Consider the following 25,340-nt stretch of genomic DNA (forward strand, 5'->3'; position numbering starts at 1 on the left):
GTGACTTATTGGGTGAAGCTATATCATTAGCTTGCTATTTATAAATTGGTAGAACTCTTTATGAATTGTGAAAATGTTATCTCCTTAACTTGAAATTTTCAAAAAAGTGGGGGATCATGGTGTCCCGAGTTATCTAGCTTGATCCTAAGAAGAGGGAAAAAAATTGCTTATTAAAATTATAACATTGAAGCCTTACAAAAATGAGATTTTTTTGAGGAAAAAAAATTATATTGGAAGATTAAAAGTATGTTGTATTATTGGCTCTAAAAAGTTATTTCATTACGGATCTCTTAGTCATTTGGGTGATGAAGAAATCATTGAATTATGATCCGCTTCCTATTGATTTGAGATATTTCTGTAGAAGTTAAATGTCACGACCCGGAATTCCCACCCTCGGGAGTCGTGATGGCGCCTACTCGTAGAAGCTAGGCAAGCCACGAACTTAGAAATCTTCAACTTTTCTGTTTTAATCGTTTCTACAACTTATATTGATAAGTGATAAACATCTAAATGACAGCGGAATATGAGATTTAAGCGGAAGCCTTAAATAAATATAAAACCAAAATGTTTCGAAAGTCAACACATGCCTCTACCCAGAAACCGGTGTCACAATATCCACAAACTACTAAGAGCATTACATACAACAGTTTGAAGGAAAAATAACAATGTTTGTCTCAGATACATGAGATAACAGAACATAATAAAAGATAGAGGAGACGCCGGGCCTGCAGACGCCTGCAGGGCTATCTCGGTGTCTCGATGGACTGAAGGCTGACTCCCCAAGTGCTGCTGATCAAGTGCCGCTCCGGTATCTGCACAGAGTGCAGAGTGTAGTATCAGCACAACCGACCCCATGTGCTGGTAAGTGTCTGGCCTAACCCCGGCGAGGTAGTGACGAGGCTAGGATCAGACTCCAGATAAACCTGTGCAGTTATATAATATACAGCGGAAATATAATAGGTAATAACAGTTTAAAAGGGAGGGGGAATCATGCTTCGGGGAAACATATCAATTCTATCAGAAACTTAATAAAGTATGAAAGGACACTCGATGTCTACAATCAATACAATGACAATACTGTTGCGGCGCGCAACCCGATCCCTTATCATTTAATATTGTTGCAGCGTGCAACCCGATCCACATATATAACTATTGCGGCGTGCAACCCGATCCAATATAATATCTGTTGCGGCGTGCAACCCGATCCACATATAATATCTATTACGGCGTGCAACTATCACGACCCAATTCCCGAACCCGGTCGTGATGGCGCCTCTCGTGAAGACAAGGCCAGCCAAAACAAACGAAACACCTCTTTTAAAAAATAATTGACATATACAAGTCTAAAACATGATTAATATAGCCATAATTGCGGAAACAACGATAATAACAAAAGGGAAACCATCCCGACACAATCCAAACCGGGGAGTCACAAGTCATGAGCAACTAAGAAATCCGGATACAAGCCTACTGAACACTAAATCCGATACAATAGTTCTACAAACATGAAAATGACAAGATAAAGGAGGCATGGGGCTGCGAACACCAACAGCTACCTCGTAGTCTCCGAATCACTTCCTGAACTGGGAGAATCAACACTCAAGAGCGGACTCTGCGATGCCTGAATCTGCACACATGGTGCAGGGAGTAATGTGAGTACTCCGACTCAGTGAGTAATAATTATAAATAATGGCTGAAAGAATGAAAACACGTAAAGGCACAAAGTAATTCTATATCAAGCAGTAAAATCACTTAAAGCCGTAAATCAGTGAAGAAATCAAATGATATTCCTTTTTTAAAAACAAGTAAAACAGGTAATTTAACAGGTAAATAACAGGTAGAAATCCGCCCCTCGGGCATAGTATCAATCGCTCAGAATAGTATCAGCCCCTCGGGCTCACTCTCAGTACAGTATCAGCCCCTCGGGCTAAGTATCATTCACTTAGAACAGTATCAGCCACTTGGGGTCACTCTCAGATCATAATGGGTACCCGCGCTCACTGTGGTTGTACAGACTCCGGAGGGGCCCCTTACGGCCCAAGCGCTATATCAAGCCACCTCGTGGCATCATCACTCGGCCTCACATCACTCGGCACTCGGCCTCACATCACTCAAGCCACCTCGTGGAATATAAAGTATCTCAGTCCCTCGGCCTCATATCACTCAGCATATCCTCACATATGGCCCTTGGCCTCACTCAGTCCAAAAATCATCACAAGTCCCTTGGGCATTAGTAAAACAGTAGTTCTCAGTCCAAAACATGATGTAGAAATATCATTTAAGTTTCAAATCTGAGTAAAGGTGGTTGAGTTTGTAAAACAGTAGATATCAACAGGACTGAGTTCAAATAATAAGTCAAGTAGTGAGGAAACAACGATAAAAATCCCCGAAGGGTTCAAATAGTTGGCACGAAGCCCAAATATGGCAATCATCCCAAATCATGATGATAACAAATGAATTTCAGTCAAATACGCGGTAAAATCATCAATCGGGATGGACCAAGTCACAATCCCTAGTAGTAAAAGACCCCACGCTCATCATCCAACGCGTATCTTGCCTCAATATAGCACTAGATGTGCAATTCGAGGTATGAAACCCTCAGGACATCATTTACAATCATTACTCACCTTAAGTCGGCCAAAACTCTAGCTCGCTAGGCCCTTGCCTCACAAATAATCCTCCTCGCGCGTCGAATCTGACCAAAACCACAACGAATACGTCACAATATGCTAAGGGAACAAACCCAATCGAAAACAATTGAAAAATATCAAAAATCCCGAAATTGGCAAAACCCGAGCCCCGGTCCCACTTCTTGAAACTCAGAATTTTTACATCATTAGATTCCTTATCTCGCCACGAGTTCATACATATAAAAATCACAAGAATCGAAGTTCAATTGACTCCTCAAATCCCTAATCTTAGCTCTCTTAAGTTCAAGCCCTAACCTCCATTTTTAGACCATGATTTTCTTAAATTTCCAGTCTTAATTCATGTAATAACACTATAGGATTGTGTTTTAGGTCCAAAAATCCTTACCTTATCGAAGCTTCTTGAAATTCCTCTTCAAAATCGTCCAAAATTCTCCAAGTCCGAAGTTAGAAATGAGAAACCCTTCAAAATTCGCAAAGAAGAACTTAAATACCTTCTGCCCAGCCATAACCGCATCTGCGGTCAAATAGCCGCTTCTGCGGTTGATACTCCGCATCTGTGGAACCTCATTAAATCCCTCCTGGCCGCATCTGCAGTCTAGTAGCCGCATCTGCGGCTCCGCATGTGCGGCTCCTTATCCGCATCTGCAGTACCAGCCAATCCTTGCCTTTTCCGCTTCTGTGACCCCCAACCCACATCTGCGACACCGCACCTGCGGTACCCAAACCGCAGGTGCGAAAATACCTGAAGCAGCAAAAAAGCTACAATAACACAAGTTCAAACTCTTCCCGTTAGCCATCCGAAACCACTTCGAGGTCCCCAGGACCTCAACCAAACGCACCAACGCATCTTAAATCATCATTCAAACTTGTTCCAATCATCAAACCACCTCGAACAACACCAAAACCGTCAATTCACGTCGAATTCAAGCCTAAGTTCTTCTAAAACTTCCGAAACACGCATTTGATCAAAAACTCGACCAAATCACCTCTAAACGACCTGAAAGTTTACACACATATCCCAAATCACCTAACGAAGCTACTAGAACTCTTGGAATTCCGTTCTGACCCTCCGGTCAAAATATCACCTACCAACGGAAATCGCCAAAATATTAACTTCGCCAAAACAAGCTAATTTCTACACCGGACCTCCAAAACCACTTCCGATTACGCTCCCAAGTCACAAATCATCCCCCGAAGCTAACTGAATCACCGAAAATCACATCCGAGCCCTCTAACTCATAAGTCAACATCCGATTGACTTTTCCAAACTAAGCCATCCTTAAAGAGACTAAGTGTCTCATTTCCTACCAAAACCAATCCAAATCGACTCGATCACACCAATTACAGATAATGAAGCATAAAGAAGCCGCAAACGGGGAAAACGGAGCAGTAACTCATGAGATGACGGGTCGGGTCGTCACATCCTCCCCAACTTAAACAAATGGTCATCCTCGAGCGAGTAAAGAAACATACCTAAAGCCTCAAACAGGTCAAGATATCTACTCTGCATCTCCCGCTCGGTCTCCCAGATAGCCTCCTCCACGGGCTAACCTCTCCACTGTACCTTCACTGAAGTTATATCCTTTGATCTCAACTTTCAAACCTGACGACCCAGAATAGCTACTGGCTCCACATCAAAGATCAAATCATCATCCAATTGAACCGTGTTGAAGTCCAAAACATGAGACGGATCCCCAACATACTTCCGGAGAATAGAAACATGAAATACCGGATGCACACTCGACAAGCTTGGTGGCAAAGCAAGCATATAAGCCACCTTCCCAATCCTCCTAAGTACCTCAAAAGGTCCAATGAATCGCGGACTCAACTTCCCTTTCTTTCCAAATCTCATAACACCCTTCATGGGCGAAACCTTCAGCAAGACCTTCTCGCCAACCATGTAAGATACATCTCAAACCTTCCGGTCTGCATAACACTTCTGACGCGATTGCGCTGTACGAAGTCTCTCCTGAATCAACTTCACCTTCTATAAGGCATCCTGGACTAAATCTATCCCCAATAACTTCGCCTCGCCGGGCTCAAACCAACCAACTGGAGATCTACATCGTCTCTCATACAACACCTCATACGGGGCCATCTGAATACTGGACTGATAGCTGTTGTTGTAGGCAAACTCTGCAAGCGACAAAAACTCATCCCAAGAACCTCCGAATCAATAACACAGGCACGCAACATGTCCTCTAATATCTGAATAGTACGCTCGGACTGCCCGTCTGTCTGCGAATGAAATGATGTGCTCAACTCCACCTGAGTACCCAACTCTCGCTGAAAAGTCCTCAAAAACTAAGAAGTAAATTGAGTATCTCTATCTGAAATAATAGACACTGGCACACCATGCAATTGAACAATCTCCCGGATAAAGATCCCTGCCAGCCGCTACGAAGAATAGGTTAGTACACACCGGAATGAAGTGTGCGGACTTGGTCAGCCGATCCACAACCACCCAAATAACATCGAACTTCTTCAAAGTCCGAGGAAGACCACTCACAAAATCCATAGTGATTCTCTCCCACTTTCACTCGGGAATAACCATCTGCTAAAGCAAGCCACCCGGTCTCTGATGCTCATATTTCACCTGCTGACAATTGAGACACCGAGCTACATACCCCACAATATCCTTCTTCATTCTTCTCCACCAATAGTGTTGCCTCAAGTCCTGATAAATCTTCGCGGCACCCGGATGAATAGAGTACCGCGAGCTATGGGCCTCCTTCAGAATCAACTCCCTAAGCCCATCCACATTGGGCACACAGATCCGGCCCTGCATCCTCAACACGCTATCATCACCTATGGTCACATCTCTGGCATCATCATGCTGGACTCTGTCCTTAAGGACAAGCAAATGCGGATCATCATACTAGCGCTCTCTGATGCGATCATATAAGAAAGACCAAGAAACCACACAAGCCAACACCCGACTGGGCTCTGAAATATCCAATCTCACGAACCGATTGGCCAAGGCCTGAACATCAACTACAAGGGGTCTCTCCTCAAGGAATATATGTCAAACTCCCCATACACACTGCCTTTCGGCTCAAAGCATCGTCCACTACATTGGCCTTTTCTGGATGGTACAGGATAGTGATATCATAATCCTTAAGCAATTCCAACCATCTCCGCTGCCTCAAATTAAGATCCTTTTGCTTGAACAAATGCTAAAGACTGCGATGATCGGTGAATACCTCACAATATACACCATACAAATAATGCCTCCAAATCTTCAACTAACGAAAAGCATAAGCAATAACTCTACCCTCCTACATCAATACACAACCAATCCCAACTTTCGAAGCATCACAATACACGGTATATGAACCTGAAGCTGATGGAAAAACCAACACTGGAGTTGTGGTCAATATTGTCTTGAGTTTGTGAAAGCTCTCCTCACACTCGTCCGACCATACAAATGGAACACCCTTCTGAGTCAACTTGGTCAAGGGAGATGCGATAGATGAGAATCCCTGAACAAACCGGCGATAATAGCGTGCCAACCCAAGAAAGCTACGAATCTCTCTGGTTGAGGACGGTCTGGGCCGACTCTGAACTGCCTATATCTTCTTCAGATCAACCTGAATGCCCTCGTTGGACACCACGTACCCTAAGAAAGCCACTGAACTAAGCCAAAACTCACACTTAGAGAATTTTGCATAAAGCTTCTCCTCGCTCAATTTCTGCAATACAACTCTCAAATGCTCTGCGTGCTCCTCCTAACTATGCGAGTACACAAGAATATCATCAATGAATACAATAACGAACGAATCCAGATAAGGTCGAAATACACTGTTCATCAAATGCATGAATGTTGCTGGGGCATTGGTCAGCCCGAAAGACATGACAAGAAACTCATAGTGACCATATCTAGTTCTGAAAGCAGTCTTAACAATATCTGAATCCCTGATCTTCAACTTGTGATAACCCGAACGGAGATCAATCTTAGAGAACACCCTCGCTCCTTGAAGTTGGTCGAATAAATCATCAATGTGAGGCAAAAGATACTTGTTCTTAATTGTTACTTTGTTCAATTGCCTATAATCAATGCAGATTCTCATCGTGCCATCCTTGTTCTTCACAAACAAAACCAGTGCACCCCAAGGTGACACACTAGGCCGAATGAACCCCTTATCTAGGAGTTCCTGAAGCTGATTCTTCAACTCTTTCAACTCTGCTGGTGCCATACAATATGGCGGAATGGAAATGGGCTGAGTGCCCGGCACCAGGTCAATACCAAAATCAATATCCCTGTCCGGTGGCATGCCCGATAGGTCTGCAAGAAATACATCAGGAAACTCCCTCAAAACTAGAACAGAATCAATGCTAGGAGTCTCAGCTCCAACATCCCTCACAAACGCCAAATATGAAAGACAACCCTTCCCAACCATATGCTGGGCCTTCAAGAAAGAAATCACTCTACTAGGAACGTAATAGTCACACCACGCCACTCGATCCTCGGTACACCCGGCATAGCCAAGTGACTGTCTTAGCATGATAGTCTAGAATAGCACGGCACGGAGACAACCAATCCATGCCCAAAATGATATCAAAATCGATCATGCTCAATAGCAATAGATCTACTCGGGTCTCCAGACCCCCAATAGTCACCACACATGACCGGTACACACGGGCTACAACAACAATATTGCCCACCGGGGTAGATACATGAACAGATAAGGAAAGAAACTCACGGTGCATACCCAAATAACAAGCAAAGTATGATGACACATAAGAAAAGGTGGAACCGGGATCAAATAATAAAGAGGCATCTCTGTGGCAGACTGAAACAATACCTGTAATGACAACATCTAAAGCAATAGCATATGGTATGCCTGGAAGTGCATAGAAATGGGCCTGACCGCCCCCTAATCGACCTCCCCCTCTGGAGCGACCCTTGACTGTCTGACCTCCAACCCTAGCTGGCTGGGCGGGTGGTGAGGTTACTGGAGCAGAAGTCAAGGGCTGACCCTTCTGCTGAGACGAACTAGCAATACGACGAGGACACTGCCTCCACACATGTCCAAACTCTCCACACTCAAAACAACTCCCAGGTGCTGGAGCATGGGACTGAAGGGAACCCCTCGTACCGGAGTGACTAACTGATCCACTCGGCATGGAAGAACCCTGAACAAACAGGGCACGAGATGAACTCTGAGCTGGAAGGGCACTGAGTGAATACTAACCCTGCTGAGAACCATGATAACCATGGCCTGAAGATTCCCCACGATACTCGGGACGGGCCAAATGAGCGTGTCTAAAAGAATGGCCTCTACCATGCTGGAACTGGCCCCTAGATGGAGCACCACTGAAACTGCCAGAACCTCGAGGCCTCTTGGCCTCCCTCTCCTCTCTATCCTGCCGGCGATCCGTCTCAATCTCATGAGTGATATCAACCACCTCCTCAAATGAAATACCCAAGACTCTCTCTCTAGTCATTAGAATACGGAGATGATAGTTAAGGCCATCCATAAACCTCTTGATCCTCTCACGATCTGTCGGGACCATCCATGCAGCATCACGAGCCAACTCAGAAAACCTCGCCTCATACTGAGACACAGTTATATCCCCCTGCCGAAGCCACTCAAACTACCTACGCAGCTCCTCCCTACGGGACTGCGGTACATACTTCTCCAAGAAGAGAGTGGAGAACTCCTGCCAAGTCAAAGGCGTTGCACCTGTTGGCCTACGCCTCTCATATGCCTCCCACCAAGTGAAGGCAGCCCCAGTGAAATGAAAGGTGGTAAATGCCACACCACTAGACTCAAGAATCCTTGCCGTATAAAGCATCCGCTGACACTCATCGAGAAAACCCTAGGCTTCCTCGCCCTTATCACCACTAAATGAAGGAGGCTGGAGCCTTCCAAACCTCTTGAGACGACGCTGCTTACCTTCTGGCATAGCTGGAACTACGAACTCTTGAATTGGTGCAACCGGCTGAGCTGGAGGTGCTCCCGGTGTCTGCAATCCCTACACTACCTGCTCAGGTGTGCGAGCAGCAGGGGTCTGATTGCCTCCCCGGCCTATGAAGTAGTTGCTGCTGTGCTAGCTGAAACTGCTTGAGCCAGGCTAGTGCAAACCGATAAGATTTGAGCCAGGGCCTCCTGAAGACCCGGATTCACGATGGGCACAACTGGTACCTGAACTGGTGCTACTAGAGCATCCATAGTCGGAGCCTGGTCCTGAGCTGGGGCAGCTGGTTGATCGACGGGTGCTGCCCTCGCTGCTTTGCCTCTACCACGATTGCGTCCACGGCCTCTAGTGGCCTCAATGGGTGGTACTGGTAGTCATCCGCCTCGTCCGGTAGCACGAGTCCTCGCCATCTGCGAGAGAATAGAATACAGAAGTTTAGTTCTCGGACCAACGAGTTCGCACAACAAGAGTTTCAAGAATATGAAGTCTTTCCTAAAGGTTCTGCAGCCTCTCGAGGATAAATACAGACGCCTCCGTACCGATCCGCGAGACTCTACTAAACCTGCTCATGACTCGTGAGACCTAAGTAACCTAGGCTTTGATACCAACTTGCCACGACCCAATTCCCAAACCCGGTCGTGATGGCGCCTCTCGTGAAGACAAGGCCAGCCAAAACAAACGAAACACCTCTTTTAAAAAATAATTGACATAAACAAGTCTAAAACATGATTAATATAGCCATAATTGCGGAAACAACAATAATAACAAAAGGGAAACCATCCCGATATAGCCTAAACCGGGGTGTCACAAGTCATGAGCAACTAAGAAATCCGGATACAATTCTACTGAACACTAAATCCTATACAATAGTTCTACAAACATGAAAATGACAAGATAAGAGAGGCACGTGGCGACAAACGCCAACAGCTACCTCGTAGTCTCCGAATCACTTCCTGAACTGGGAGAATCAGCACTCAGGAGCGGACTCTGCGATGCCTGAATCTGCACACATGGTGCAGGGAGTAATGTGAGTACTCTGACTCAGTGAGTAATAATTATAAATAATGGCTAAAAGTATGAAAACACGTAAAGGCACAAAGCAATTCTATATCAAGTAGTAAAATCACTTAAAGCAGTAAATCAGTGAAGAAATCAAATGATATTCCTTTCTTAAAAACAAGTAAAACAGGTAATATAACAAGTAAATAACAAGTAGAAATCCGCCCCTCGGGCACAGTATCAATCGCTTAGAACAATATCAGCCCCTTGGGCTCAGTATCATTCACTCAGAATAGTATCAGCCCCTCGGGCTCACTCTTAGATCATAATGGGTACCCGCACTCACTGTGGGTGTGTAGACTCCAGAGGGGCCCCTTACGGCCCAAGCGCTATATCAAGCCACCTCGTGGCATCATCACTCGGCCTCACATCACTCGACACTCGGCCTCACATCACTCAAGCCACCTCGTGGAATATAAAGTATCTCAGGCCCTCGGCCTCATATCACTCAGCATATCCTCACATATGGCCTTCGGCCTCACTCGGTCCAAAAATCATCACAAGCCCCTTGGGCATTAGTAAAATAGTAGTTCTCAGCCCAAAACATGATGTAAAAATATCATTTAAGTTTCAAATCTGAGTAAAGGTGGCTAAGTTTGTAAAACAGTAGATATCAACAGGACTGAGTTCAAATAATAAGTCAAGCAGTGAGAAAACAGCGATAAAAATCCAAGAAGGGTTCAAATAGTTGGCATGAAGCCCAAATATGGCAATCATCCCAAATTATGATGATAACAAATGAATTTCAGTCAAATACATGGTAAAATCATCAATCGGGACGGACCAAGTCACAATCCCCAGTAGTAAAAGACTCCACGCTCATCATCCAGCGCGTATTACGATGTGCAATTCGAGGTTTGAAACCCTCAGGACATCATTTACAATCATTACTCACCTCAAGCCGGCCAAAACTCTAGCCCACTATGCCCTTGCCTCACAAATCATCCTCCTCGCGCGTCGAATCTGACCAAAACCACAACGAATACGTCATAATAGGCTAAGGGAACAATACCCAATCGAAAACAATTGAAAAATATCAAAAATCCGAAAATTGGCAAAACCCGAGCCCCGGGCCCACTTCTCGAAACTCAGAAACTTTTACATCATTAGATTTCTTATCTCGCCACAAGTTCATACATATAAAAATCACAAGAATCGGAGTTCAATTGGCCCCTCAAATCCCTAATCTTAGCTCTCTTAAATTCAAGCCCTAACCTCCATTTTTAGTCCATGATTTTCTTAAATATCCAGTCTTAATTCATGTAATAACACCATAGGATTGTGTTTTAGGTCCAAAAATCCTTACCTTATCGAAGCTCCTTGAAATTCCTCTTCAAAATCGTCCAAAATTCTCCAAGTCCGAAGTTAGAAATGAGAAACCCTTCAAAATTCGCGAAGAAGAACTTAAATACATTTTGCCCACCCATAACCACATTTGTGGTCAAATAGCCGCTTCTGCGGTTGATACTCCGCATCTGCGAAACCTCATTAAGTCCCACCTGGCTGCATCTGCGGTCCAATAGCTGCATCTGCGGCTCCGCAGGTGCGGCTCCCTATCCGCACCTGCGGTCCCAGCCAATCCTTGCCTTTTTCGCTTCTGCGACCCCAACCCACATCTGTGACACCGCACCTGCGGTACCCAAACCGCAGGTGCGAAAATACCTGAAGCACCAAAAAATCTACAACAACACAAGTCCAAACTCTTCCCGTTAGCCATCCGAAACCACCCCGAGGCCCCCGGGACCTCAACCAAACACACCAACGCATCTTAAATCATCATTAAAACTTGTTCCAATCATCAAATCACCTCGAACAACACCAAAACCGTCAATTCACATTGAACTCAAGCCTAAGTTTTTCAAAAACTTCCGGAACATGCATTTGATCAATAACCCGACCAAATCACCTCCGAACGACCTGAAATTTTACACACACATCCCAAATCACCTAACGAAGCTACTGCAACTCTGAAAATTCCATTCCAACCTCTGGGTCAAAATCTCACCTGCCAACCGGAAATCGCCAAAATACTAACTTCGCCAAAACAAGCTAATTTCTACACCGGACCTCCAAAACAACTTCCGATTACGCTCCTAAGTCACAAATCATCCCCCGAATCTAACTGAATCACCGAAAATTACATCCCAGCCCTCTTACTGATAAGTCAACATTTGGTTGACTTTTCCAAACTAAGCCTTCCTTAAAAAGACTAAGTGTCTCATGTCCTACCAAAACCAATCAAAATCGACTCGATCGCACCAATTACAGATAATGAAGCATAAAGAAGCTGCAAGCGGGGAAAACAGAGCGGTTACTCATAAGACGACGGGTCGGGTTATCACAGCAACTCGATCCAAATATACAACCAACAATAACCATAATTAACCATCCCGGTAAGGGATCAAAAATAGACTACACTATCCCGGTAAGGGAACTCAACAGTATAAGTATATACGTCCCGGCAATGGAGAAACAGCTATAACCAAACTTGTCCAACATCTAACTATCTCAACTATAACTCAACCAGTTTCAACATCTAACTACCTCAGCTATATCTAAACTTCTTACAACACCTAACACGAAGAATCATCAACCTAAGCGTCCGTAATATCAATTAAGAACACAATGCAAGGGAACCTCAACTCAACAATAGCCCGGCAAGGGGGAAACATAATGATCTCTTCTCTTTCTCACTTTTACTTCACAATTCATTATACAACTGGAGACAATGCTCCTCAATATTCATAGTTCACAATTCTTTCCACAACTTTATACAACAAATAGAAATCTTCGCCAAGGCATGAATAATACAACGAGATCATGAAAATCACAATATAAGACTCACAGTCATGCTTGACACCAACGCATAAATACTCGTCACCATGCCTATACGTCGTACTCAACAAGAAACAAATAGGACACAACTCCTAATCCTTCAAGCTAAGGTTAGAGCAAACACTTACCTCGATGCCTCGAATACAACTCAAGCTTCAATTATAGCTTTACCCCTTGATTCCTCCACCAATTCGCGCGTATCTAGCCACAAGTTACTTAATTGCATCAATAAACGCTAAATGAATCAATTTGAATAAAATGAGTTCTCTAAAGTTTTACCCAAAAAGTCAAAATTGCCTTCGGGCCCACGTGGTCAAAACCCGAGGTTCGAACCTAAACTCAATTACCCATTCCCCTACGAACTCAAATAAATAATTTTTTTTGAAATTGGACCTCAAATCGAGGTCCAAATCCGCAATTTTTGAAAAACCTAGGTTCTACCCAAAACACCCAATTTCCCCCATGAGAATCATTGATTTGAAGTTGAATCATCTTAAAAGATGTTAATGATTGAAGAAAACTAGTTAAAAATGACTTACAATTGATTTGGAGAAGAAAGGTTGTTTGGAAAATCGCCTCTTATGTTTTTGGGGTTTTGAAAAATGAAAAATGACTGAAAATCTCGTCTATTTATATCCCCCAGACCCCATGTACGGACCACACAAAGTCGACTGCAGCCGCACAGCAGGCCCTGTGCGGACCGCCCAAAGTTGACTGCGGACGCATAGCAGCGCCCTGTGTGGACCGCACAAAGCCGACCGCGGCCGCACAGCCTTCACCGTGCTCCGCGCAAGATCGACCGCGGACCGCACTAGTGGTGTTCAAAAACCTGCAATTTCTGGTTTTTAAGCCTAAAACATCCTGAAACTCACCCGAGCCCTCGAAACTCCAAACCAAGTGCACACAAAACCTCAAGAACATCCTACGGACTTATTCGTATAATCAAATCATCAAAATAACATCATGAACATCAAATTAAATGTCAAGACCAATGAAATCTTCTCAAAACTTCTTTAAACATCAACTTTGCAATTTAAGTCCAAATCATGTCATATGACATCCGTTTTTCACCAAATTCCACAGAAATATCTTAAATCACATATAAGACCTGTACTGGGCACCAGAACCAAAATACGGGCCCGATACCATCATGTTTTAATCAAATTTCTTTTCAAATTTTTTTAAACAATTTCAAAAAACAATTTTCTTTGAAAATTTATTTCTCAGGCTCGGGAACTCGGAATTTGATTTCGGGCATACTCCCGAATCCCATATTTTTCTACGGACCCTCCGGGACGGTTAAATCACGGGTCCAAGTGCGTTTATCCAAAATGTTGACCGAAGTCAAATTAGCTCATTCTATAATCTAAACTTATCGTTTTTCACAGATTATCATATTTAAGCTTTCTGGCTACGCGCCCAGACTATACACGCAAATCGAGGTGACTCTAAATAAGGTTTTCAAGGCCTCGGAACATGGAGTTTCATTTTAAAACAAGTGATGACCTTTTGGGTCATCATATTCTCCATCTCTAAAATAATCGTTCGTCCTCGAACGGACAAAAGAATGAAGTATCTGAATCGGGGAAAAGATGGGGATAACAGATCCGCATATCAGACTCGGACTCTCAGGTCGATGCCTCAAGAGGCTGACCTCTCCACTGAACACGAACAGAAGGAAAACTCTTCGACCTCAACTGACGAACCTGTCGGTCTATAATAGCTACCGGCTCCTCCTCATAAAACAAGTCCTTGTCCAACTGGACAGTGCTGAAATCTAACACGTGGGATGGATTGTCGTGATATTTCCGAAGCATGGACACATGAAACACTGGATGCATGGCTGATAAGCTCGGTGGCAATGCAAGTCTATAAGCCACCTCTCCCACTCGATCAAGAATCTCAAACGGGCCAATGAACTTAGGGCTAAGCTTGCCCTTCTTCCCAAATCTCATCACGCCCATCATAGGCGACACTCGAAGCAATACCCGCTCACCTACCATTAATGTTAAATCTCGAACCTTGCGGTCTACATAACTCTTTTGCCTGGACTGAGTTGTACGAAGCCTACCCTGAATAATCCTAACCTTGTCCAAAGCCTCCTGAACCAGATCTGTACCCAATAATCGGGCCTCTCCTAGCTCAGACCATCCAACCGGAGATCGACACCGCCTACCATATAAAGCCTCATAAGGGTCCATCTGGATACTCGATTGGTAACTGTTGTTGTAGGCAAACTTTGCTAAAGGAAAAAACTGATCCCACAAGCCTCCAAAGTCAATGACACAAGCTCGGAGCATATCCTCCAAAATATGAATAGTCCGCTCGGACTGTCCGTCCATCTGAGGATGAAATGTTGTGCTAAACTCAACATGCATACCCAACCCTCGCTGAACTGCTCTCCATAAACGCGAGGTAAACTGCGTACCTCAGTCTGAAATGATAGATATAGGCACACCATGAAGTCGAACAATCTCACGGATATAGCTCTCAGCTAACCTCTCGGATGAATAGGAGACTGCCACAGGAATGAAATGCACTGACTTGGTCAGCCTATCAACAATGACCCATACTGCGTCGAACTTCCTCCGAGTCTGCGGGAGTCCAACAACGAAATCTATAGTAACCCGCTCCCACTTCCACTCGGGAAGCTCAATTCTCTGAAATAGACCACTAGGCCTCTAATGCTCATACTTAACCCGCTGACAATTCAAACACTGAGCTACATATACAACGATATCCTTCTTCATTCTCCGCCACCAATAATGTTGTCGCAAATCCTTATACATATATGCGGCGCCCAGATGAATAGAGTAGCAGGAGATATGGGCCTCCTCTAAAATCAACTCTCGAAGCTCATCCACATTTGGCACACACACTCGACCCTACAATCTTAAAACTCCATCATCATCTAGGGTAAACTACTTGGCACCTCCGCGCTGCACCGTGTCTTTAAGGACGCACAAATGGGGATCATCATACTGTCGATCATGGATACGCTCCAATAAAGAAGAACGAGTGATCGTGCAAGCTAACACCCGACTAGGCTCAGAAATATCCAACCTTATAAACCGATTCGCCAAGGCCTGAACATCCAAAGCAAGTGGACTCTCACCGACCGGAATATAAGCAAGGCTGACCATACTGGCTGACTTCCTACTCAAGGCATCGGCCACCACATTGGCCTTTCCCGGGTGATATAAGATAGTGATATCATAATCCTTCAACAACTCCAACCACCTCCTCTGCCTCAAATTCAACTCCTTTTGCTTGAACAAATACTGAAGACTCTTGTGATCCGTGAACACCTCACATGCCACGCCATACAGATAATGCCTCCAAATCTTCAATGCGTGAACTATGGCTGCCAACTCTAAATCATGAACTGGATAGTTCTTCTCATGAATCTTCAACTGCCGTGAAGCATAGGCAATGACCTTGCCATCCTGCATCAACACTGCACTGATCCCAATACGAGAAGCATCACAATAAACTGTATAAGGCCCTGAACATATGGGCAAAACCAACATCGGTAACATAGTCAAAGCTGTCTTGAGCTTCTGAAAGCTCGCCTCACACTCGTTCGACCATCTGAACTGGGCACCCTTCTTGGTCAACTTGGTCATCGGGGCTGCGATAGATGAAAACCCCTCCACGAACCGACGATAGTAGCCTGCCAATCCCAAGAAACTTCGAATCTCTGTAGCTGATGCTGGTCTAGGCGAGTTCTTGACTTCCTCAATCTTCTTCGGATCAACCTGAATACCCTCTGCTGACACAACATGACCCAGGAATGCAACTAAACTCAACCAGAACTCACACTTCGAAAATTTAGCATACAACTGACTATCTCTCAAAGTCTGAAGAACCACTCTGAGATGCTGCTCGTGCTCCTCCCGGATGCGGGAGTATATCAAAATATCATCAATGAAGACTATCACGAACGAATCCAATAAGGTCTGAACACCCGGTTCATCAAATCCATAAAAGTTGCTGGGGCATTTGTCAACCCGAATGACATAACCAAGAACTCATAATGCCCGTACCGAGTGCGGAAAGTTGTCTTAGGGACATCGAATGCCCTAACCCTTAATTGATGGTAGGCAGATCTCAAGTAAATCTTCAAAAATACCTTGGTACCCTAAAGCTGATCAAACAAATCATCAATCCTCAGCAATTGATACTTATTCTTGATTGTAACCTTGTTCAACTACCGGTAATCAATACACATTCTCATCGATCCGTCCTTCTTCTTAACAAACAACACTGGCGCACCCCAAGGCGAAACACTCGGCCCAATGAAACCTTTCTCAAGAAAGTCTTGCAACTGCTCCTTCAACTCTTTTAACTCAAGCGGGGCCATACGATACGGCGGGATAGAAATGGGCTGAGTGCCCGGAGCCAAATCAATGCAAAAGTCAATATCCCTGTCGGGTGGCATACCCGGCAGTTCTGAAGAGAAAACATCAGGAAACTCTCGAACAACGGGCAAAAAATCAATAGAGGGAACCTTGGTACTAGAATCACGAACATATGCCAAATAGGCCAAACACCCCTTCTCGACCATACGTCGAGCCTTCACATAAGAGATAACACTACGAGTAGCATGACTAGGAGTCCCTCTCCACTCTAAATGAGGCATACCCGGTAAACTAAGGTCACAGTCTTGGCATGACAGTCCAAGATAGAGTGGTAAGGTGATAACCAGTCCATCCCCAATATAAGATCGAAATCGACCATGTCTAAACGCAACAAATCTACACGAGTCTCAAGACCCCCAATCACCACAATACAAGAGCGATGGACTCGATCAACTACAATAGAATCACCCACCGGTGTAGATATATAAATGGGAACACTCAATGAATCACTAGGCATAACCAGATATGGTGCAAAATAAGATGACACATACGAGTAGGTGGGCCCTGGCTTAAATAACACTGAAGCATCTCTATTAAAAACTAGAACCGTACCTGTAATAACTGCATCTGAAGCCTCAGCCTCGGGCCTGGCTGGAGGAGCATAACATTGGGGCTGGGCCCCACCACCCTAGGCTCCATCTCTGGGACGGCCTGCAGCTGGCCGACCTCCACCTCTAGTGGCCTGAGCTCCACCTCTAAATCCTCTGCCTCCACCTCTAGCACCTCTACCACCACCCTTAGCTAGCTGGGCGGTCTGTGGAACACCTGGTGCCTGGACCATAGCACGGGAACCCTACTGCTGCGACTGAGTACCCATCAACCTCGGACAAGTCCTCCTGATATGACCATACTCACCACACTCAAAACATCCACCTAAGTGTTGTGGCTGAGGAAATTGAGACTAACCCTGGCGACCCGAATGACCACCCCGAAAACTCTGGAGCGGCGGTGCACTGATAGGAGCTGGTAGTGCACTGTAGGACTGCTGATCAGAATACTGCATCTACATACCACGGCTACCTGAAGCACCGTGAGATACCATGAGATACCTGAAGAGCTGACTGAACCTTCCCAAATGACGGGACCTCTTATCCGACCCATGAGCACCTCCCTTCGATAGGACCATTTCCACTCTACGGGCCACATTGGCCACCTCCTGAAAAGTGATCTCACTCCCAGCCTCCCTAGCCATCTGAAGGCGAATCGGCTGAATAAGACCATCAATAAACCTTTTCACCCTCTCTCTCTCGGTAGGAAGTATGATAAGAGCATGGCGAGCTAAGTCGATGAACCTGGTCTCATACTGGGTAACCGTCATGAAAGCCTGCTGGAGGCGCTCAAACTGCCTCTGATAAGCCTCTCGCTGAGTAATGGGAAGAAACTTCTCCAGAAATAGCTGTGTCAACTGCTCCCAAGTCAAGGCTGGCGATCTGACTGGTCTAGCTAAGCAATAATACCTCCACCAAGTCTTGGCGGATCCAGACAAGCGAAATGTAGCAAAATCAACCCCATTGGTCTCAACAATACCCATGTTCCTAAGAACCTCGTGGCAGCTATCTAGATAATCCTGGGGGATCCTAAGTAGATGCACCGCTGAAAGTGGAAGTGAAGAGCTTGGTGAACCTATCCAGCTTCAACAAAGCATCGGCAAACATAGCCGCTCTATCACCGGTCTGAGCTACCACACCCGGCTGAACTGCTCCAACTGGCTGAACCGCTGGAGTTTGAATCTGAGGGGCTACCTGCTCCGGAGTGCGAGTAGCAGGAGTTTGGGCCTCTCCTCCAGCCTGAGAGACGGTTGGTGCTATAGGAAGCAAGCCCGCTCGGGTGACACTCTCCATGAGGCCCACTAATCACACTAGAGCATCCTGAAGGACAGGGGTAGCAATAAACCCCTCTGGGACCCGAGATGGGCCCACCGGAGCTGCTGGGGCCGGAACCTTATCATCAAAGTCAATTTGAGGCTCCGCTACTAGGGCTGCTACTCGGGGTTGAGCTCTAGCCCTACCTCGGCCTTTGGCATGTCCTCGACCTCGCCCTCTGCCCCTCGTGGGAGATGCTACTGGGGGCTCGAGCTGCTGAGGGGTGGATGAGGAAGCGCGTGTTCTCGCCATCTGCGAAAGAATAGAGTAGAAGTTCAATTAGCATTGAGAAACAAGACCGCACAACGAGAAAGAACAAATGTGAAATTTTCCTAACTTTGTAGCCTCTGGGGGATAAATACAGACGTCTCCGTACCGATCGCTCAGGCTCTACTGAGCTTGTCCGTGAATTGTGAGACCTACGTAACCTAGAGCTCTGATACCAACTTGTTATGACCCAGAATTCCCACCCTCGGGAGTCGTGATAGCACTTACTCGTAGAAGCTAGGCAAGCCATGAACTTAGAAATCTTCAACTCTTTTGTTTTAATCCTTTCTATAACTTATATTGACAAGTGGTAAACATCTAAATGACAGCGAAATATGAGATTTAAGCGGAAGCCTTAAATAAATATAAAACCAAAATGTTTCGAAAGTCAACACATGCCTCTACCCAGAAACTGGTGTCATAATATCCACGGACTACTAAGAGTACTACATACAACAGTTTGAAGGAAAAATAACAATGTTTGTCTCGGATACATGAGATAACAGAACATAATAAAAGATAGAGGAGACGCCGGGCCTGCGGACGCCTGCAGGGCTACCTCAGTGTCTCGGTGGACAGAAGGCTGAATCCGCTAGTGCTGCTGATCTAGTGCCACTCCGGTATCTGCACAGATTGTAGAGTGTATATCAGCACAACCGACCCCATGTGCTAGTAAGTGTCTGGCCTAACCCCAGCGAGGTAGTGACGAGGCTAGGATCAGACTCCAGATAACCCCGGCGAGGTAGTGATGATGTCTACAATCAATACAATGGTAATACTGTTGCGGCGCGCAACCCGATCCCTTATCATTTAACATTGTTGCGGCGACAACCCGATCCATATATATAATTATTGCGGCATGCAACCCGATCTACATATTTAACTGTTGCGGCGTGCAACCTGATCCAATATAATATCTGTTGTGATGTGCAACCCGATCCACATATAATATCTGTTGTGGCGTGCAACCCGATCCAAATATATAGCCAACAATAATCATAATTAACCGTTGCGGTAAGAGATCAACAATAGACTACACTATCCCGGCAAGGGAACTCAACAGTACAAGTATATACATCCCAGCAAGGGAGAAACAGGCATAACCAAACTTGTCCAACATCTAACTATCTCAACTATAACTCAACTAGTTTCAACATCTAACTACCTCGGCTATAACTTAACTTCTTACAACACCTAACACGAAGAATCATCAACCTAAGCGTCCGTAATATCAATTAAGAACACAATGCAAGGGCCTCAACTCAATAATAGCCCGGCAAGGGGGAAACATAATGATCTGTTCTCTTTCTCACTTTTACTTCACAATTCATTATACAACTGGAGACAATGCTCCTCAATATTCATAGTTCACAATTCTTTACACAACAAATAGAAATCTTCGCTCTTCGCCAAGGCATGAATAATACAACGAGATCATGAAAATCACAATATAAGACTCACGGTCATGCTTGACACCAACGCATAGATATTCGTCACCATGTCTATATGTTGTACTCAACAAGAAACAAATAGCAAATAGGACACAACTCCTAATCCCTCAAGCTAAGGTTAGACTAAACACTTAACTCGATGTCTCGAACACAACTCAAGCTTCAATTATAGCTTTACCCCTTGATTCCTCTGCCAATTCACTCGTATCTAGCCACAAGTTACTTAATTACATCAATAAATGCTAAATGAATCAATTTGAATGCATGAAAAATGAGTTCTCCAAAGTTTTACCCAAAAAGTCAAAATCGCCCCCGGGCCCACATGGTCAAAACCTGAGGTTCGAGCCTAAACCCAATTACCCATTTCCCCAAGAACTCAAATATATAATTTGTTTTGAAATCGGACCTCAAATCGAGGTCCAAATCCCCAATTTTTGAAAAACCTAGGTTCTACCCAAAACACCTAATTTCCCCCATGAAAATCATTGATTTGAAGTTGAAATCATGTTAAAAAAGATGTTAATGATTGAAGAAAACTAGTTAAAAATGACTTACAATTGATTTGGAGAAGAAAGGTTGTTTGAAAAATCGCCTCTTATGTTTTTGAGGTTTTGAAAAATGACTGAAAATCCCGTCTATTTATACCCCATCAGACCCCTTGTGCGGACCGCACAAAGTCGACTGCGGTCGCACAACAGGGCCCTGTGCGGACCGCACAAAGTCGATTGCAGCCGCACAACAGCGCCCTATGCGGACCGCACAAAGTCGTGCGCGGCCGCACAACCTTCACCGTGCTCCGCGCAAGATCGACCGCGGACCGCACTAGTGGTGTTCAAAAACCTGCAATTTCTAGTTTTTAAGCCTAAAACATCTCGAAACTCACCCGAGCCCTCGGAACTCCAAACTAAGTGCACACAAAACCTCAAGAACATCCTACGGACTTATTCGTGTAATCAAATCATCAAAATAACATCATGAACATCAAATTAAATCTCAAGATCAATGAAATCTTCCCAAAACTTCTTTAAACATCAACTTTGCAATTTAAGTCCAAATCACGTCATATGACATCCGTTTTTCACCAAATTCCACAGAAATGTCTTAAATCACATATAAGACCTGTACCGGGCTTCGAAACCAAAATACGGGCCCGATACCATCATGTTCTAATCAAATTTCATTTCAAATTTCTTTAAATAATTTTAGAAAATAATTTTCATTGAAAATTCATTTCTCAGGCTCGGGACCTCGGAATTCGATTTCAGGCATATGCCCAAGTTCCATATTTTCTTACGGACCCTCCGGGACCGTCAAATCATGGGTCCGGGTCCGTTTACCCAAAACGTTGACCGAGTCAAATTAGCTCATTCTATAATCAAAACTTATCGTTTTTCACAGATTATCATATTTAAGCTTTCCGACTACGCGCCCGGACTGCGCACGCAAATCGAGGTGACTCTAAATGAGGTTTTCAAGGCCTCAAAACACGCAGTTTCATTTTAAAACAAGTGAAAAGTTGCTTCTATATTTTAGAAAATTATATTTTGGTGGTTGTTACGATATTGGAATTGTTTGGCAATGAGGTGGATTAAGCAACCTCTTGGTGAGTTAAACCGACAATAATTATGTCGATTAATTGTGATTCCCAAGGCGCAATAGCCATTGTAAGAAAATAAATCTTTCAATGGGAAGAGTAGATACATTCTCTTGAGACATAATGTGATAAAGCAATTGCTTAGAAAGAAATTTTTATACATATTATGTGTAGTCAAACGAGGACTTGGCTGATCCTTTGACTTATAAGTGAAACATCAAGGGGTTGAGACTTTCGCCAATTTGAGATATATCAACAATGATGGTAACCCAACCTATGTGATTGGAGATCCCATGAAGTAGGTTCATATGGGTAATAACAAGTTATTAGTTGATCAAATGTGCACTGTTAAATTATGTCTCTTCCTATGGTGTGTGAGTGTGTATAGTGCAAGACTGCAAGGAATGTGAGGTTGAGTTATTAAACTCTTAATCCAATAATCCATAGCCTTTTATAGGTGGTGTATTGTGCTGCAGAATACACTTGATGGATGGACCTATATGAGTGTGGAGTGGGGCTGCTCCTATGAAATTTGTGAAAAAAATTTCTAGAGCACTCATGAAAACCAGGCGCGCGCATGGCCTATTAGCGCAAAACCGCGATAAACAACAAAGTGTGTAGAGGTATAATGTGATAGATAAGACACTAAACTTACAAAAGAATTCTTGGTTCATAGAAGTTTTAAACTTCACCAATTTTTCTGTAAGTTTAATCTTATTTTATCTATGTCTGGTTCATAGTCCAAGAGACACCGGATTCGACGCATTATGCTCATTTGTTAAAATCCAGCAAAATTTCTTATTTTATTTTATTTTATTTTATTCTGTGATATTATTTTTGAGATATGTGGGGGATTGTTAGAAGATAATTCTTATATCTCAAAACTAAAATATAACATATTCATTATTATTTACTAGTCATGATTAATAGCTATTATTATAAATCTATAACTGAAAATTTAAATAACTTTGAATATAATAATTTTACTAACCTTAAATGGCTATTATGACTATTAAAAACAGTTTGACTTTTGATGACAAGAGCTTTGTTATTTGATAACGTTTTTGGCTTAAATACATTTAAAGTTATGTAACGTCTGTTTTGTTAACTTTGATAACGTTTTGGCATTAATTTCAATATGCAATATTCTTCAAAATCAGATGTCTACTTTTGAATATATAGGTATACATTTGTGTTCGTTTGGAGAGTGTGAAAAAGCAATCTGCTAATTTTTTTCTTTGTGCTGGGTTTTATTTTATTCGATCTTTGTTGTTTTTGCTCCTAGTTTATATTAGAAGAGCTTGTTGAATCCTGGGGGATACGCCTAATTTTATTCATTACAGTGTAGGAGAAATATCCTTAAGGACAGCGTCTTTGACACGCCTTAAGCTACACCTTTTATTCTCTATAATCATCCAATTTTTACAACAACTATAAAAATCACTTATAGTTGGCTTTTAGATGATCAAATTGTATGAAAAATTTACGTCAACGCAAATTTCATTTGGTTTGCATCAATGCACAATCACTTCAAAAATTTGGAAAAATATTAGCTAGACTTATGATTATTAAATTAGTTTTCTCATAATAAAAAAAACATGCTATTGCCAAACTCGAAAGGTTAAAGAGATCGAGTTAGCTATATTCTTTCAATTACCACTTGCAAGTTGTAAATGATAGGATGCCCTATGTGTTATTTAATGTTCCAACAATTGGTCCAACATGGAGATCGAAAAGGTCTTTAACGTCATTTTATGAAGTTAATGATATATATGATTTTCTCTCTCTTATCTATTCTTGATTTGAAATCGAGTTAGCTATACTCTTTCAATTACCACTTGCAAGTTGTAAACGGTAGGATGCCCCATGTGTTATTTAATGTTCCAACAATTGGTCCAATATAGAGAAAAGGTCTTTTAAGGTCATTTTATGAAGCTAATGGTATATATGATTTTTTCTCTCTTTTCTGTTTTTGATTTAAAAAAACAATAAATGGTGAATCAAGCAAGCTGCATTCATGTTATCAATCGAAATAGTGTATAAGGACCTGTATAGGGAATATAATAATATTTTGGAGAAGACTTTCTTTTTTTGATTTCCCCCTTGGTATCCGATACTCGCATTTAGGCTCCAACTAATCTTGATTCGCGCATAGCAAGCCTCAAAATAGAGAAGCACCTCCTGTCATGACTTTTTTCATATCTGGAGCTCAAAATTGACTGATTAAAGGTGTAAGACGAAGTATATGGACCCACATAGGGACCATGATAAAGTTTTGGAGAAGGCTTATAGGTCTCTGGTCTTGAAACATTAATGTCCCGTCAAGTTTTAAGAAAAAAATAAAGACAAAGACTTCATAATAGAGTGAGCATGGGTTCATGTACACCATCCCAATTAATAAAATGAGAACTATCTACTAGATTCATCATTTATTGTCCTTTCAAACAAAGAAAAGAAAAGAGATAAAAATCAAATAAATGATAAAATTGATAAATATATTTCATTAACTTCATATAAAATTGATGTTAAAAAGATATTTTCTCCCTGTTGGATCTATTAGCCAAATAAAAAGAGGATATTCGAACAAAGGGAATACTTCCATGCTGCTATTTATTATTGCCTTTAGTTTGGATATTTATACAGAAATGATCATGTTAAATTTAATAAAAATAATTTGGACTAAGACACTCTTAAGCAACTGTAGATGACCAACAAGCAAATCGTCTAACCTGTCTACCTCAGCAAACGAGAATATCATTTGCAGTGTCAATAAATGATATTGCTAGTTCCACTGATCACTGGTTACCTCTTTCTCTTTTCTTATTTACTTTTAAAATAAGAGTAAAGTTGTAGATAAAACTTTATCCAATATAAAACTAAATAGTCTATGCACATGACTTGCATTATTAGAATGTTGACATTTCTCTGAAGAAAAAAAGAAATCAAAATTGAAGGACTTATGTGGAATAAGCATATAGGACTTTAGTAGCAATCCGCAATGTAGGAAAAAAGAAACTGAAGTTCAATAAGAAAAGTTGCTATAAAAGACCACTACAAGCTACCTTAATATGAATTAATTCTATTCCGAGAGTTGTATTCACATTCAAAAGATAGAAAAGATATTGCTTCTGAACTACTAAAGGTCAACGCCAATGGTGTAGCTAAAAATCTCGCTAAGAATATTTAAATTTTGTAAAAGTAAATAATGTATTTTCAATAGATGATGCACCAAAAATTTTAAATCAAACTACATAATATTTAGCTAAATCATACGAACA

Source organism: Nicotiana sylvestris, chromosome 11 (assembly GCF_000393655.2).
Source record: "Nicotiana sylvestris chromosome 11, ASM39365v2, whole genome shotgun sequence".
NCBI classification, from domain to species: domain Eukaryota; kingdom Viridiplantae; phylum Streptophyta; class Magnoliopsida; order Solanales; family Solanaceae; genus Nicotiana; species Nicotiana sylvestris.